Source organism: Hesperophylax consimilis, chromosome 21 (assembly GCF_061612785.1).
Source record: "Hesperophylax consimilis isolate HC1 chromosome 21, BYU_Hcon_1.0, whole genome shotgun sequence".
Lineage (NCBI taxonomy): Eukaryota > Metazoa > Arthropoda > Insecta > Trichoptera > Limnephilidae > Hesperophylax > Hesperophylax consimilis.
This window is the reverse complement of record NC_142856.1, coordinates 28,837,410-28,856,659: the sequence shown is the minus strand read 5'-3', so window position 1 is coordinate 28,856,659 and position 19,250 is coordinate 28,837,410. Positions and strand designations below refer to the sequence as shown.

Below are 19,250 nucleotides of genomic sequence, written 5' to 3'. Positions count from 1 at the left end.
TAAACCACAGAATCTTAATACGTAAATTAAAATTGTTGGGAGTGAGAGGGAGCATGTTTGAATGGTTTAAGAGTTATCTGTTGGGAAGGTACTTAGCGGTAAAGGTTGATTCATTCACTTCTTACAAATTTGCGGCATCAAGTGGAGTACCGCAGGGATCTCATCTGGGCCCAATATTATTTTGTTTGTTCATCAATGACATAGTAAATATTTTTAGCAAAGTCAAAGTTCTGTTATTTGCCGATGATTTGAAGATCTACAGAATAATTAAAGATGATAATGATCGCGCTATTTTGCAGTCGAATCTGAATAAACTATTTGCTTGGTGTTCAGAAAATGATTTGTAACTAAATATTAGTAAATGCCAGATTATTAGTTTTTACAAAGGTAAAAATCCTCTTCATTTTTCTTATTTCATTAATGGCGCTAATCTTCTTCGAGTTTCACAGATTCTAGATCTCGGTATCTTATTCCACGAAAGTCTACAGTTTAACTTACACATCGATGAAACTACTAGCGATGCAATGAGAATGCTCGGTTTTATTTTGAGAATGGGGGCAAAGTTTAAAAATGTGTTAACTTTAAAACATTTATATTGCTCATTAGTACGAAGTAAAATAGAATATAATTCAACAGTATGGTCACCGTTCTACAAAGTCCATTCTCAAGCCTTAGAAAAGGTACAAAATAAATTTCTTCGGTACATCAATTTTAAAATGAATATTCCCATCGAATTTATAAATTATAATAACTTACGTACCGAAACCAGACTTCTCAAACTATCGGATAGAAGAGTTCTAACTGATATATTATTTTTATTCAAAATTATCAAATATCTCATTGACAGCCCTGAATTATTGGAATTAATTTATATGAATGTACCTGCCAGACAAACTCGAAGCATAGACACTTTTAAATGTAACAATAACCTCAATACTAACTACTCTTTGTACTCACCAATTCCAAGAATTCATCACCTTGCAAACAAATATTGTAAACTTATCGACATATTTGGTGTTAATAACTTTGAGAGTTTCAAAAGGCAACTAATTTTAGACCTTTTTGCTAGTTATTAACTTGTAATATTTATTAGCTTTAAAAAAGATCTTGTTTTCATACTTTGATTTACTAAACCATATTATTTTCTAAATACCTTATGAGTAAATTATATTTAGCTATTTTATCCATGTACATGTTACACTTAAATACATAAACTGTCAACTTACTATGTAAAAGCCCGATAGGGCGTTAATAAATAATAAATAAATAAATATTTTCCATCCGATCGATGTCTTTAAATATGAAAATTTTGGCATCGTTTTAGTAATTTGACATTTTGTTTTGTTAGGAAGCTTTCTATAGATGGCCTTTTTCCGTCTTTGTTCCTTATCGGGAAATTTCAAATGTTACAGTCAACGTACAAAAAACACAACCACTTAGCAATCTCTCCCTAACGAGACGAGGCCGAAAATAGACCGGAAATTCTAATAACGTTTTTGTTTATTGTAACTTTTCCACGAAATATTTTTTGCTAACTTTCCCATAATCTCCCCACATAAAAGTGTCTTCAAAAATAAATCTTCACGTCTCCTGCGTAAATTGACCAATTATTTAGTTCTAAATTTAATATTCAAGATCGCGACGTTAAAATTTAACGCGTTATGCCGAGAAAGTAGGATTTTCTTTATATTAGGGGAATTTCACTACGTTTAATACGATATTTTGGTTTATAGACTCATTTGAGTGCTCCCCTCCACGGAAATTTAGTAAAAGGCGAATGATTTATTCGTAGTTGAAGGAAAACCAAAGTAAATTATTGTTCATATTAGGGAACAATACTTGCCTAATGCGATTGAATAAATTATTATTCTAAATATATTTAACATTTATTACATATATATTATGCACATATAACCTTAATTTTCATTATATCTTACCCTTGGGACAACAAGATTATTTCTCAGAATATTTTTCTAAAATCTGTACAACTTAGTGTAAGTTCACAGTTTGTGCCACAACTTAGTTCTATTTTCTAAACTTTTGTTTTTATTGTTAGAATAATAAGGTTCCATTTGCAAAAAAAATACGGTTAACTTAGTTTTGTCTGCTTGACGAAATATTTTTGGAGTAACTTTGTTCCATTTGATTTTTTTTGAGTTCTTTAGCTCGGGAAAATGTTTCCATCAGCCGATTTGCGTGAAACTGGGAAAATAAATGAAAAATAACATTTAATTTATGCAAAAAAAGAAAATGCAGATTGTATTGTAATTGAATTATCTTTTTGTTTGTAAACTAGCAGTACCCTGCCACGGGTTGCTGTAGCTTATTCTGTCTGTGCGGATTGAGAAACAACAGCGCGTGTTGCTTTTAAGTCCAACAGATGACACTATTTTAATATAATACACTCGCGTATTGTGTCAAAATTTCAAAGCAATCGGTGACAAACTTTCGAAGTTTTAAGATTTTGAACAAACGAACTTGGAATTAAGCAAAAAAAAACTAAATTAAGTAATTAGATAGAACCCCGTTGCTCTGAATTTAGCTGATTTTCAAAGCAACAAAGCAACATCTGCTTTTTGCAAGTTATACTTTATAAAAGCCAAAATGCGTTAATGGTACTAGAAAATTAATAATATTAACTTTATCTTAAATTCCAATTGTGAGTAATTTATTCTGAATTCAAACATCGTACTCAAATATCTCAGTTTCATTCCAATTTCACAAAGAACCTCGTTATTCCAAGGGAATGATATACCATCTATTATTTGTCCAAGATTATTATTACGTGTAATTAAAAATATTGAGTAATCATAAATAAAGTAAAATCTGTTACTCAACAGAAAGTCAGGTAAAATATAATGTATTTTAAATACTGTACACCGGGGGCCTTAGCGTGCCTGAAGCACCCGCTGAGCTCCACATTATCAAATACCTTAAGTGGAACCAAAGTTATAATATTGCGTATGCAGTGATCTGGTTGGGTAACCTCACCTTTAATTTCACGCTTCCGTAATATTTCATCAGTCATTAAAGAAAAGGCAGACCGGAGAAGAATAAAAACGTGTTAGTCAACCGTATCTCCGTTACGGTCCAATGAGGAAGGTAGAAGGAAGCTTTGTTAGATTATGAAAAGGGTGATTGGTTGAAGGGGAATCTGATAATTATTTTAGAATTGGCTTAAATGGCTTAAGATTGCTTAGCCTTCGTGAAAGTCCCAAAACGCATCGAGCACGCTTAATGACGGAGGAAACTTAAATTCACAAGAACCCCATGAATATTAATAGGGCGAGTAGCCGGCCGCCGGCGACGGGGCTAAGCTTAATAGTTCTTGGTATCAGGTATTTGACGACTACGCCAAAACCAAACTCTGAAAACCACATGAATTAAAATAATTATAAAACTGAAATACCGCCCCTTAGAGATTTGATTCTTAACATGGTATCACTATTACATACATGCAAACACACAATTTACATATCTGCACTAATGCAGGACCGGCCCTCAGCCAAACGCGAGTAAAATTTTGACGTCCCTTGTCAAAAGCAGTAGACGCCTAGGTAGATTATCACTGTCATCAATAATATTCGGATGATTTGTGTTTTTGTACAGTGCCGTTTTTTGTGAAAAATAATCTCAAAAGCGATGTGTTTGGACTGTTAAGTGTTATCAGCGCCTTGGCACCTTGTCAATTCGGCACTGCTCGACCTTTGTGGCGGAGTGGCAACTGTGACAAGCTAACAGACAACCTTTCGATTCTGAAGGGTGATATCTCACTCATGCGATCAAAAAGTGGCTAAATACCACCCACCGGGCACTACCTCATTGTTGAAGAAACGAGAATGATCTCTTTCTTTTCAAAAAATAAAAACATAAACAAAACCGAACAAAAACAAAAGCAAAAAGAAAAACATAAACAAAAAACAAACAATCTTTATGTTTTAACCCTTTATTATTAAGTACATGTATTTCTTATTATGATTAAGTTTGATAATCAAACATCAATTCTTTATGTTTTAAACTGTTTTAATTATTTTATTCCTTTCTTTTCTTTATTTTTCTTTATTTTCTTATTTTTCTTTTCTTCCCTTTCTTTCTTTTCTTTCTTTTCTTTATTTTCTTTTCTTTCTTTTCTTTCTTTTCTTTCTTTTCTTTCTTTTCTTTCTTTTCTTTCTTTTCTTTCTTTTCTTTATTTTCTTTCTTTTCTTTCTTTTCTTTCTTTTCTTTCTTTTCTTTCTTTTCTTTCTTTTCTTTCTTTTCTTTCTTTTCTTTCTTTTATTTCTTTTCTTTCTTTTCTTTCTTTTCTTTCTTTTCTTTCTTTTCTTTCTTTTCTTTCTTTTCTTTATTTTCTTTCATTTCTTTCTTTTCTTTCTTTTCTTTCTTTTCTTTCTTTTCTTTCTTTTCTTTCTTTTCTTTCTTTTCTTTCTTTTCTTTATTTTCTTTATTTTCTTTCTTTTCTTTCTTTTCTTTCTTTTATTTCTTTTTTTTTCTTTCTTTTCTTTCATTTGTTTCTTTTCTTTTTTTCTTTCTTTTCTTTTTTTAGGTGTACAAAATATGTAGGTATGTCAATTTATTAAAAATTTGCCTGTCTTATAACGGGAATTCTTCCTAGTTGAAAATAGATAAAAATTAAATTTTTTTCAAAAATATTTTTTCTATTTGCACACAAATTTATGCTCTTTTTAAAACTCGAAACCTTAATATTATTTTGTTTCTATTAAAACGTTGTGGGACTTCTACCTTAGATACCCGATAATGCCTCCTCCCCCTCTTCTACTTTTATTAAATATATTTCTTTCTCAATAATTATTGCTAAATACTTTGTGGTGTCATTATCGATTTAACGAAAAAAAGCAACCTTGTGTAAACCACTATTTTTTTAATAAAAATTATCAACATGTTTCAAAACCAAAAGTTTATTCATCAGGATATAAAGCATACTATAGCATCTTGATACAGGAATTTCCTAGTGAGATGTGCAGAGTATGTTTTTTTATGTTAAAAACTTTTTTTTGAATAAATAAATAAACTATAATATTTGGCTAATTTATATAGCGCCGTTTTCGTGAGAAATCACTTCAAGGGCGCTGTGTATATTGTATATGACGAGACAATAATAACTGTGTCAAGGAAAAGCCCCAACAAAAGAAAGTATTATACTCGTATATATCTATACATAAATATGTAATTATAAAGAAACCCATTCTTGTGTAGTAGTTTACTGGGTGGATAAAACAATTATTTTATTTAAGATGTAACAAATTTATTTTTGTTGGGAAGCTTATAAAAAAACTTAAAAAATATTGCTTGATATGACGTCATATGTACCTACATATTTGATGAGCAGATCTGAATAATAAGTATTACTTAATCTTCATTTCCTCATCTCTTTACCCTCCCCACTCCATTCAATGTATCTATACATATTCATAATGTACCACAATTATTGAGGGGAGGTTTTTCAAAATTTATAGGTTTAATTTTCACGGGTTGCGTTTATTCAGTTGCTTTTTATCTAAGTGAGTATTCTAAGTTGAATATAAAATCAAGAAAAAAAAATAAAATTACGCTAAAGTTTTAAAAATATTACGGATATGTGATGCTGGGTCGCGCTTTTTTTAATATTTGAATCGTTCATCAAATGGGGATGCGATAGTCTCACTGGTTCCGGACAGTAAAAAAAGGATTAGGTTTGTACAAACCACTTACCCACTGAAGTTCAATTCACTTCCAAATCGTTGGTACCTAAATCATATTTTATTTATTGAATCCGCGCTTCTTCTACATTTCTTGTGATTTATTCCAAATTCAAGCGGATTTTTCAACATCCTTGGACAATACTTCACTCTTTGGCTGGCGAAGACACTCGACTCCAAATCCGCATGAAACCGTTTTTCCGGCGACCAAATATTTACTAACTGTGGATTGACCTGACCTCGCAAATCTTTTAGACTTAGGATCGGCAAACAGATTCCAAGACATCGCATAAAGCAAACAAAGTTTTTATTTTGAATTTTTTATTGCGCTAGATGTAAAATGGCTTTCCGTTGACTCAGAAACTTGAAGACTGCTTAAGTGCTTCTCACATTAAGTTCTATGGGATTTGTATTATTACTTATTTTTCATAGTTAGCATGCAGTCAAGTTAACAATAATTAAAACAACAGCTATGATTTGTGACCAGATATTAATAGCCACGTACTTCCAAACTTTATTCTATCGCTTCTCCTTCCTTTCCCACTACATAAATTCTCAAAATTGGGGATCTCATAGCCAACTGGCTTCGGGCGGTTGGATCTCTTATACGGTATAAAAAGAACGAGTTATTATCATCAATATGTAGATAAAGTACAAATAATAATAAGCTTCATTTCAGCAGGTAAGGTAAGCGCACTGCAATTAATCCTTCCATAATAAGGGAAAGGTACGTAAATTAAAAAAAAAGATTCGGATGGAAAGAAATTAGGCTTATAAGGTGACTACTGTTGTCCTCTATGTTGTAAATCTTAAAATATTTGGTTTGAAACTTGACTAAAACTTTCCGTCTTACCCTATATGCTTCACTGAGTATATGATAAAGCAGTCTACTGATAAGGTAGCAGAGATGTGCTTTATTTCAAATAAATCCATTTCAAATGGAAATGCAAAATGCAAAATGGGTATTTTCCATTTTGCATTTTAAATGCTTTTCTAAAATCCATTTTGCATTTTGTACTTTAAATCCGTTTTTGCAACATTCTTCCTACTAACTCCACTCATATTTTTTTCATAAGCCCCAAATATCAGTCGGTCCTCAACCTCGCTATGAGAGATAATTTACATTTGTCAAGTTGCTCCCTGGTAGGAGCCCTGGCAATTGAGTGATACCATTACAAAAAATACTGAACATGGGGCCATGACGCTGTAATATTAAATGTTAGATAACAGTTTCTATGTTTTTACGTTGGCAATATTAGTAAACATGGTTTCATTATCTGTAGTCGTGGTGTTTTTGGATTTACCATCATGTAATATGTTTGTTCTACATTGATGTCCATTATTAAATGACAAAATTGTTTAAAAATTCTATAATTATTTTAATTGTTTGACCTGAGAAACTATTTTGCATTTTCAATGCATTTTGAAAATAGGTATTTTGCATTTTGCATTTGAAATGCTTTTCTAAAAACCATTTTGCATTTTGCATTTTCAAATGGAAAAGTTTTGACCCATTTCCATTTTGCATTTCAAATGGTTTTGGAGACCTATTTTGCACATCTCTGTAAGGTAGGATACGGTTTCTTCCCTGTAAACACAGGATTTTGTCAGTAGTTTTTGTTGTGTTAGTTTAACCTTTTTTATAAATACAATGAGCTTCTTAAAAAAAACACCTATATATATTTTTTACGCCGAGCAAATTAGTTATTTCAGAACTAGCAGGGTGGCTTAGCCTTCATTTATCTGGGTAGAAATTAGAAGCTCAAATTCATCATGTAAATTGTTTAGTCGTTAGTAAACTCGGAGTGTGTTTTTCTTTACTTAAGTGACCTGAAAACTTAATAGGTACAAAAACAAATGAGAAAGAAAAATTCCTATTTTCAAAAGCATTTTATTTTTGTATATTGTTTTCATAATTATATTGAAGAGAGGATTCCAGTATACTTATTTACTTGTGATGATTGTAGAAGTTTGTATCTCTTTCATAAAAATGTATAGAAATCAATGTATTTTTTTAAAAACATTTTGTAGTTTAACCAAGGTTCATGCACTAAAATATATGAACTAACTTGAGGCAACAAACAGATTTCGCCTATAAACTAGACGTTTTGCTAACTATATTAATAGCTTATTTCTCTTGGAATGCAATGGCTCATATGTGCCCAAGAACTTCAGCCCTATTGTTACTACGACTTTTTAAAGATACTACACTACAGATTAGATGTTCCCAAAGAGAATGACAAGTAACTCTTTAAATACTTTTTAAACTTTTTTACACATGTACCTATCTTCCAAAATGTTACTAATGTAAAAATTAGAAATATTATTGGTACTGTAATTGGAGAATCAATCTGCCGAATAACATTTAATTACAATTACATGTATATATTAATATAGTATTTAATTCGGCAGATTGATTCTCCAATTACAGTACCAATTACAGAATTAAATACTATATTAATATATACGTGTAAAAAAGCCTATTTATATAACATTCAAGAGTAAAAAACGTGAAAAACACTATCCATCAACACCATAGAAAATAAAAACATTGCTTTGCTAGAATAGCTTTAGCTGCGTTTAAAAACAAGAAGACCAAAAAAACTTTATTTTCTGCTTCTCATCTCAACAAAGCTTAACCAATTACTTTATTATACATAGACTTGTTATTGTATCACAAAATTTTGACAAAATGTAACCAGTAAGAAACGCTGTAATGTTTTCAGTAAATTCTTGATTCGTACGTTGCTCATGTTTGACAATATACATTCAAAGAATATGTGTGTATGAATGAAATAGGTAAAGTTGGGTGTGATTGGGATGACAAGATACGCTTACTCGCTTACACTAAGCCGAATACGGAACGCTGTATGAGACGACCTACTGGTTTTCCTCCTTTTTAATACTTATGTATCGGGACGTTAACTATCTCGCTCTCTCTAATGACGACGCTTAAAAGCTTCATGAATTAAAATAATAAAAATAATACTGAATTATTTATAATACAATTTGCGTGTATTTTATTGAAATGTTATTTTTTCGCTTTGACTAGTGTTCTCCGAGTAATAAATTTTATCATCATACACGAGGGCATTTGGCAATTTTTATGCAATTTTCTTAGAGGCACCACATGACCTTACGTTACGCGTAACAGTTTAATGCTCCTACAAAACTACAAAATCGAACGACAATTATCGTATCTTTTGCTTGCCACTTCAAGTTTCTACAACGCGTCTGTATGTATTGTACCTATCGTCATTGGTATATTTTTTTCTTTGGATTTAAGCCAAACCACTGCTGTCATGAAATATTTTGGCTTGACCACCCGATTCTAAATGATACTGAATAATAAATTTCTCATGAATTATCCTCTCAGAAGTGATAAAATTGCGGAAACGATTTGTTTTACAGCCGTATATTTCATTATTTTTGGCACTTAATACGCAAATGAAAATAGTCGTGCCAAGAAGAAGCCATGAATGATTTATCGTTGATATAATAAAAAGGACATTGTAATGGTATATACTGCTTTTTTATTTCAGAAATAAAGTGGAATAATGGGAGAATACTTTTTTAATGTATAACCTTGTTACGAAGTTTGGGAAGGTTTTTTTTTTTTTTGAATGTGTTCCAATTAGGAATACTCGAAGTAAAATAGAATTTTGAAGGAGTTAGGTACCTATATCTTTTTCAAATACCGAATTCCTACTGTTCTCGACCATCTGGTGTCAATGAGGCTGTGTAATCAGCAAATGCGGTATGATGTGATACTGATGGAATTGGGGAGGCGAATGAGACGGAGACCTGGTTTGTGGTTAGTGTTGTCGAAATTTTGTAATAAGTACCCACATGCTTGTAAATTTTTTTTTTAATTACTCACATAAATGTTATTGACGGTCTCTGTGGTCGAGGGGTAAGAAGCTCGACTATCGCGGGTTCAAATACCGGCGTGCGCAAGTAAATCTTAATTTATAAATTTTTGTTTTTTCACAATTCATTAATTAAAAATAATATTGCTGCACGTTCCAGTATCCTCAGTATCGCCCTGTTGTAAGATCACCATTCAGAATTGAAGCATTGCTCGAAATGGATTTAGCCGTGTTTGGTGACCATATCTGAATAGCCAGGTACTTCCCCATCTTCCTCTTTCCAACTCCTTCTCCTCCCCACTACCTTCAGCCTCATAAAACACCCTAATTGGTGATGCCATAATCTCACTGACTCCAGACGGTTGGGAGCAGTTGGGACTCTTGTGCGGTATTTACATAAAAAATAATAAAAACTGTTTCTTTATATAGTTCTTTTGAGGTATTTCTTATACTTTTATTTAATAGTGTTATTACATAAAAAACGCCCTCATTTAAAAATCTTACATACTCAACTGACCATCACGCCTGTTTCACTAAATGGGTAGACAGAGTAAAGATCACACAAGTCTGTCTTGACACATACTCCTTGCTTTATTCACATTCATACAACTTCTAATTCATACTTTTCTGTTGTTCTTGATGTGAAAACCTTCTAACCACAACAAAAATGTCCAGTTGTCTGTGGTATTCTTATCTGAAATAATCTCCACGAAAATATTGAATAATAATAAACGAAATTGTATGACATCATGATTATATTACTCACATTAAAATATATATAAAATTCATCTTTATCATAAAAGAATCGATGATATTTATTTTAATGTTATTTGAATCCCCTTCTACGCTACGTAATGAATCCGGGATCACAATACATTAACCATAATAATAATATAGTGGTTTTCACTGACAGAATGATTCTCATAAAAACGATATTGTTTTTATTTTATTCAATTTCAATCAATTTTCGCAATTTTCTCTGAACGTTCCGGCATTCAATTGTGTTTTTCACGCATTTTTTTTTATTTATGTGCACAGATATATAACTATGAAAAAATTGTATAGTATAATAAAGATAAAATAAGTTTTTACCGAAGAACCATAAAAAATTGTTTTTAATGCCATTGCTTTACAACATTCCAGAGTACTGGCAACTATGAGGCTCCATGTAGTGGGAAATTTGGTGAAAATATGTGTAAGTGAAGCAGGAAGTGTAAAGAAAGTTGCGATACCTGACTATTCAAATATAGGCAGTGAGCTTCGAACAGAAAAAAAATTGTTTTCTGTATTCGATAAACGTCAAACGTGTATACCGTTCAATTTTCGCTTACTACCCAGTGGAAAATGTTTTGTGATGGTAAGTTATTTTAGTAATTGTTGCGAAGGTTGAAGATGTGTTCGGTGTTGAAAGTGAACCATGTTATATTTTATAAAAGAGTTATTACAGCAAGGATTATTTAAGTAATCGCGGCGCGAAAAGAGTAAATTATTTTAATTAGCGCGTTAAAACGTTGCGCGTAGTAGATTGACTGAGTACCTTTCCGCTGTCGCTTATCTAAGGTGCCAATACGGGTAAAGTTGCACCTAAGAACATTCTAGTTGCTATGGCAACAAACATTGCCACCCGTAACGCTGAGCAACGGCGGAAATTTCCAGTATTTTCTATGACGGCCTAGGTACCTTAGTGCTTGGCGCTGTGTACTAAGTAGTATTTGACACCGTCCGACTCGACTAGTGACGTACCACTACATAATTTAAAAAAAAATGATCGATGATGTTGGGGTGGCCTCAGGTAGATATGGCACAATTAGTCAAGATCCCTAAGGCGTGTGTGTGAAAAATAATTTACTTATGGCCGTGCTACAAATGTGGATATTCTAAAATAATGCAATTATGATCTAAGCGTAATGAAAAAGATTAAGAAAGGGACGCTTTTATGATTTAATCACGTCTGGCTGATAAACGAGTGTAAAATACTCATTTTACTTCAAAACGAAAGCTAAAAGTATTCGGAAACGCCTGACGAAATATACTTATCATATGAATCAAAAAGACTCAGGAGTCAGGACAACAGACTCATATGAGACGATGTATAAATGTGAATGAAGCTAAGAGACTTGTGAATCAAGGGACAGAAATTATAACAGAAATGCGTTTGGCAATCTAACTTCTTCCACTCGTAAAAAGAGGTAACTAATTAAAAATGTCTCGTTTTTTGTACAAATTAAATAATACGTAAATTAAAAGTCTTCCGCTGCCTTCTGACGATGTATTTCTTTATTTTTACCGAGTGCAGAAACGCGAAGGGATTTCCGTTCACCAGCGTAAGCACTTTTCTATTCTGAAAATAGGAAATAACAAAGAGATGGAGTGACGTAGATAAATAATACCTTAGATACGCGGACGTGGAAAATAAATATATGAGATGTCTTCAAATGTGAAAGGCTGGGAATAAAGGATAATCTTATTTCAGAAAGTAAATATTAATATTTTTAATAACTTGATAATTGGTACCACCTGCTTGAATGAATATTTTTTGAACGAATTTTCTTAAATTCTTAATTATTAATGTATTGCCATTTATCTAGTTTCTAAAACAGTATTAGTTTTTTAACATCTTCAAAATGAAGAAATATATAGAACATTAAAAATAATTAATTTCTAGTTTTACAACAGATAAACTAACCCATTTGACTGAAGCCCTTTCCATGAACTTTTTATGTCAGTTTCCCCATACCTGGTTGTTTATTAATTGAATAAAATTTTCACCACTTTTTTTTACTAAGACCGTTAATATGTTATTAGAAAAATAATAAGAAATTTTAATAAAATTAAAAATTGAAATTTGATTGCCTTTCTTATTTGTGTGTAAACTGCATTCAAGTAACGTATGTGCTTGCGTAGGTACATGGCAGCTGTGTTATACCTTTTTCTGAGTTTTGTAATAAAGTATTAAAATGTATCTGAAACGTCTTGAAAGAAAAAATTAATGATTCTGAAAGTAATTTTTACTTTTTTGTGGTTTTTTGTAGAAAGGGCTCGCGGGGACACCAAAAAACCTTGCTTGCCGCAGGTTCCTTACCCCTGCTCTAAAACATCCGCCATTTGGACAGTTCAGTTCCTTCCTCAATTATTAATAATAATATGACGATTCAACACTTTCTAGTTAACTTTACAACACGTAAGGCTAAAAGCCTGTCACTTTCTTAAACGTTGCTTTCACTTTCAAGGAGTGAGATTATTTTCTAAAACTTTCACCAACTAGGATCAGCACGAACGGATCAGTACAAATCCTTGGTTAAAGAAATGTAGAGAGTACAAATTTTTTTTTCATTTTTCTGTCAACGCCACTCATGTGATTTACTTCTGAGACTAACCAAATATTTTTGAAATATTTCATGGTCCATGTGATTATGTTTCGCATATTTGGCCATTCTTATTTCGTATGGTGGGGGGTCAGAGGGGGACATCTAGGTCTGCGAGCCATTCTAGGGCCTCAGGCGTCGCCATGTAAACCTCATTAATTCCACCGGGGAATGAATTGAGCGGGCATTCGTTGACCACATGTTCGGTGGTAGTGCATTGACATATAATCACATAATATGAAGTATTTTAAAATTATGGCCCAATAAATAATTATGACGGTCCAAATACCGTAATGGACAAATATTTGTCATTTTGCACTCACTTCTATCTCTTGTTCATCTTTTTAATTTCTGCGCAAAAAAATAATCTTGTCTTAAAAATTTGGTTTGTTGTTATTATTTTCTTACAAGGGCAGACCCGGGAAAAATCACGGGATATTATAATTGTAGTATTTGTGATATATTTATAAAATATTTGCCTTATGGTCATTGCCTTTCAAAAACAAATTTTGTATTTTCTTGTTATATAATTATATTTTTTGTTAAAAAATTATAAATAAGATTAGAAATTTACTAAGTTGAATGTAAAAATAATCACGCAGGAATAATTCACACTAGGATAACCAACTCACATCGCCACAGAAAACAGAAATTTGTATGTTACATGAGCAGGTATACTTAATATATATTGTTGTTGTTGAAATTGGTGTTTTCTATAACATAATGCCGATGAAGCCAGTTGGGACCGTTTTAGATCGTTTTTGTAATCAATAATTATGAATGAAAATACACAGGAGGCCATGAGAAAAACTATCATATATTATATTTTCCCTCAAGGCCTCTGTCGTCTTTGGGGATGCTATGTGGAGGGTCTTTCTAAGGGAAGGAAGGAGAGGAAGTCGAGGGATCGAAGGACGAACGAATAAATCCCTTCCACTACGGCGCTAGGCGGTTGGTCCAGAGACCAGTTGCATAGGTAAAAATGTCTCCCCCTTAAAGATCCTCTCCCAATCTGGCACGCCAGGCAGCTGATTGGGAGGCGCATCCTGAACACACCTCACCCGATGAACCCTGGCGCCCCTGCTAAATTAACAAACGTAGCGAACTGCTTGGGAGATGTTGGTTACCCAAATCCGCATCCCAAATTGTAAATTACTACTAAGTGTTTGGTTTGAAAGTTGTTGAAAACTTGTGTTGTGCTCATACCTTCATCGTGAAGCAAACATTTGATATACTGTACGAGTATGTAACACATCCTTTAAGATTTTTATTTTATCGTTTCAAAGACTTAAAATGATTTCTTTTCGCATGCTTTTAGAGTTGACTCGGGACTCTCCAAATTATTCCCAGCCAAATAGCGAGACCTTTAACCTTTGAAGAAATGACATTAAGATATCGGCTTTACAAATTGGTCAGCAATTTGCATGTGCAAAGTGGAGCCTAATTTCAGGGGAATTTTTTAGAGTTTTTGCGATTCGTCTGCTCGAAATACGAGCTCCGTTGGAGATGCAAAAAGTCTTGAATAAAATGAAAAATGGCTGGTGTAGAAGCTTTAATTTAAAAGAATGCTTGTACAAAATCGTTTTGTCTTCTTTTTGTAGTTTTCGTCTTACTTTAAAAAACATATTAATTTTATTTCATACCCAGAGGTCTTTTACAAACAGTGGAGTAATAATAATATCAAGAAAAATTTACAAAATTATTGTTACCAATAATTTATAAACTATAAGCTGAAATCCCCGGCTTTGCCGGGATTAACTGATGAGGTGTTTTTTGAAATGAAATGTATACAGTAATTTTTCTCTCACTTTGGACGTCAAAGGTGCAAAATTCCATCGAGAAGTGTCAAAATTCTGCTTTGAGGCGAAGATTTTTTCACTTACCGTCCTCATGCCTTGAAGAGCAAGTGTGCAAAATTTCATCAACATCGGAATAAAACTGTAGATTTGTATTACAAATTAAATCCACGCCGCTCGTCCGCAACTGACCCTCTTTACACTACCTGACCCTAACGCCGTTTCACCACAGGGGTAGGCAGAGAAGACAGACCACCAAATAACTCCATCTTGGCACACACTCCTTGCCTCATTCACATTCATACATCATCTCATACATACTCTGCTATTATTCTGACTCTTTCCCACTCAAGTATTTGGTTTCGTTGATCGTGCCATGAGAGAGAATGTGGTAGTCCCAATTTAAGGAGTGTACGCTGAGAGGATGAAGGTAGTGAGGAAGGGAAGGAGTCTGGAACCAGTGATACTATGGCATTCCCAATTGGGGAGGAGAAGGAGATGGGGGAGAGAAATATAGAAAATACCTAGCTATTCAGATGTGGTCTCCAAAAACATCTAAAGCCATTACAAAAGTTTCAAACCGAATGGTGATCTGTCCGCAGGGTTACGCAGAAAGTATCTACCACTTTGAAACAAGAAAAAATATTTATATTGAAAGTGGATTAACGTAATGAGTAATATCTCAAATGGAAACTTATAATCTTTGAAGACAATACAAAGGAAAACGTCCTTATTTTTTCTGTCTTTTCTGCTTCGCGTCTTTCAATATTTATGTTTCAGTTTTTACTCATTGGGTTATTCCACTATAAAAATATTCATTCTGGACTTGTAGAATAGTCAAACGATGTCGCACATTAAAAAAATATTGATGTATTTATTCAAGAAACTATCTAAATTACTAACTTTAATTAAGTCTTTTGTTTGAGAATCGTTAATATTATCTTCAATGATTACAAACTAATTAAATTAATATTCAACCATGGAGGCACCTACACATCGTCTAATACTTAGGGTGAAATCGACAAACCTTTTTAATAATCGAAATTCTGAAATCTAATTTATCGTGTTAAATCGAATTAAATCGAATTTAATTTATCTATTTTGAGACTATGAGTCGATATTGGTACCTATCGCAATTATTCTATGAATTGACTATTCTGTTGCAGAAGCAGATGTGTAGATAATAAAATAAAATAAAAACGTTTTCTCCATCTGTTCTTCTTGCGTGGCTCAAATCCTTGTGTTTATCGTCTAATTCACGCTAGTATGTAACTGACAGTGCTGGCTTTAAGGATAAGCTGAAGATGCTACAGCTTATAGACTCACATTTCGAAAGGTCTCAAGACAAGGAACTCTAAATGACATCTACAGCCTGAACTAACTCATCTGCAGCGAAATTCTAGACGTTTAAAAACACATTAGGTACTCGACTAACTCGCAGTAGTTTTATGATCTTACCAAAAGCCTTTAAAAATAGATATGATTTATACCAAAACTGACGCCACAGATATAATTTTGATATTTTAGACAAAGGGTATTATATTTTGTTAGAAATCAGTCATTTTGTGGTTTGAAATATTAATAAAAAAAAAACAATATCCAATTTTATTGGATTAAATATATATAAAAGGTTATATCCATCAATATAATATATCTTTCAAGAAGAAGATAATACTAGTAAATCTAAATAAACATAAAACAGAACAAGACACAGAAAAAAAGGTAACAAGCCCAGTATCTCTGTCTTAAGGCGATGCACTACGTCGCTTAAAATTTTAAATTGAGCTGCTATCAATAAAAACCCTTACGTAGGTGGCAATAAGGTTTAAATTCCCGCTTAACACCATCCGCCTGTTTTGATTTATGCAAGAAAAAAACATGGCCAAAATTGCCTTTTATTTTATTTTATGGATGTTCAGGCATAAATATTTTATTTTATTTCAATCATTTTATAAATAACCTAATTTGCCACATTACACAGTAAAATCATAACCGAAAATGGGTTCGTGAGTAGGAGATTTTAAACTTTAAAGCAGTTTTCATAGGACTTATACATTATTTTTTCTGGGCTTATAAAAAGATTTATCTAAAAAATACTCGATTATTTCAAAGGCCAAGATGTATTCTACTCGCAATATTTAATTAAAGCATCTGAAACATTTCTAGGCGACCAAATTTTCGAACCAAAAACACATGATTTTGCATTACTACGTATGGCAAAAATTACTCGTTAAAAATTAGATTCAATTCTGATTTTTAAATGTGAGATAAACAAAAATAATGAGGTCCCGATGGCCGAGTGGTTAGAGACGGTGTCCCGGTAAGACAAAGTTCTGGGTTTGATTCCCAGTTGAGACCATTACCCTTTTATTTGTCTGTATCTGGTTCAGTTTCATGTATAACATCACCAGCAGAAAGACAAAACATGTTTTTTTTTAAATTTCATGCCTTCTTAAAGCGAAATAGCTGTCACCTAATAATAATTACACAACAACCCTTGTTTATAAATAATCCGTTTATTACAAGACACGATTTTAGATTTTCATGGCTAAAAGTATTATAATGATGTATTTTTGGGGTATTATGCCGTGTTGCGCTACCCCTCTTCTTTAGCCAACAATTTCATACACTGTAATGCTGTTTAAAACGTTGACTATAGAAGGAGGTAAAGCAATACGGCATAATACCCAAAAAACAATAGTTTATAACAAATTTATTTTTAATGTTACTCAACATACACGAGAAAACTATATATATTTGTATATATTAAGTTTATTAACATTATTTGTATGATTAATGGTGTTTTTTTTTTAATCAGGGTGGCGGGTACCGTTACCGCCGCCCCGGAAACCATTTCGCCATGGTCGCCCAAGTGGTTTGCTAAGTTTGTTGACTTTGCAGGGGTGCACGAGTCAATGGGGTGAGGTTCTTCTAGGACTTTGCGGCGGAAGTGTTTGCCCACCTACTGCGTGGCGGGCCGGTTCGGCAAAGACTGATTGATGACCCATCGCCTTTGACCGCAGTGGGAGGGAAGGATTCATACGTCTGTCACTCTAAGATGCACTCACCTCCAAGATTCCTACAGACCCCTCATACATATTTCCTTCCCTTAACTTCCTCTCCTTGTCTTCCTTGAAAATATCCTCTTTACAGCATACCCAAGGATGTCATAAGACACGAGGGAATTTTTTTTTGTTCATGTTCTTTCGTTTGGAGCTACTGTAATAAAAAAGTGTGGTGTGTTTGTTTGTTAGGTGTTGTAGTTGTTTTTTGGCTACCGGATAACTCATCAAAATGACAAATCGACACATCTTTATAAAGTGATATTAAGTCATGAAAAGTGCTTAAACAAAACCAGCTTATAGGTAACGTAGGTTAGTTTTATAGGCTAGTTCTTTTTTCAAAGCTTTGAATGACTTTATATCACTTTTGACTTGAGTTATAATGTTGTCAACAAAAGTTGGTCTAAAACTTGATTTCGTCTAAAACTAGCACCACTTTAATCTACCTTCCATAATATAATTATCTTTAACCCAATCGAAACAGTTCTCTAATTTTAGTGTTTCAGAGAGGCCTGTTAAAATACTCCCGGGAATAACATCAGCATTCTTTTGACCCAATTTTTACTGTCCAAAATTGAGATGTTTTTCGGCTAGATTAGAAAAGGCAAATGCAATTGGCAAAAAAAACACTGAAAAGAAAAACCGAGAGAATTGTGTTGTGGGTGTTTCTAGTGTACCAAAAGTAGTCAATTTGACCTTAATTCCAGTAAAAATCGATTTTTTACCTTTTTAAAATAGTTTTTTTTTAATTATTGAAGACAATATTAGCGATTTCTAAACGAAAATCTGAAACAGAAAAATAAGAAAAGGATACGGTCACATCTAGGACAAACTAGGTGCTAGTTTTATTTTATCCTTTTCTTATTTTTCTGTTTCAGATTTTCGTTTAGAAATCGCTAATATTGTCTTCAATAATTAAATATTACAATTTGAGGTTTTACTCAATAAAGTTATTCCGAAAAATAAATAGTTTTTTTATGTGAAACAAACTGCTCTAAACCGCCCGGAGCTAGAGAGTCTGTGGCATCCACAATCGGGGTATGTTGTGACGCGAGTTAGTGAAGAGGGAAAGGAGATGGGGAACAGGAAGGTGGGAAAGTAACTGGTTATTAAGATCTGTTCACCAACACTACACTAAAGCCATTTCACGCAACTTTAATTCTGAATGGTGGTCAAAATAACCCAAATTAATTATATTAATTTTACTTGCTCACCCGAGGATTTTAACCCGTAATCTTCGGATTCGTAGTCGAGAATCTTACTTCTCGACCACCGAGGCGATCACGTTTACAAAATTTTTAACCTAAGAAAATGACAATATTATTTGAATTACTTCAACTTTCATAATTCTAAGAGGAAAAAGTTGCTTGCGCAGTCATGGAGGACTTACCGAACAGAGGATTGAACCCACGATCCTTATGCATTTGTTCACTTGGTTTCTAAACAGAATTAGGGATCGGTTCTA

At 32.9% G+C, this 19,250-nt stretch overlaps 1 protein-coding gene and 1 non-coding gene across 2 annotated transcripts in view; one reads left to right on the top strand and one right to left on the bottom strand.

The window, feature by feature from the left end:
* The window catches only part of LOC149413825 (neuropeptides capa receptor-like), a 335,462-nt gene that overhangs the window by 69,559 nt on the left and 246,653 nt on the right, over positions 1-19,250 (top strand). The window lies entirely within an intron of this gene.
* On the bottom strand, positions 1,698-1,812 carry LOC149413828 (U5 spliceosomal RNA). The gene has a single exon (XR_016304233.1). It is a non-coding gene; the product is annotated as a U5 spliceosomal RNA (small nuclear RNA).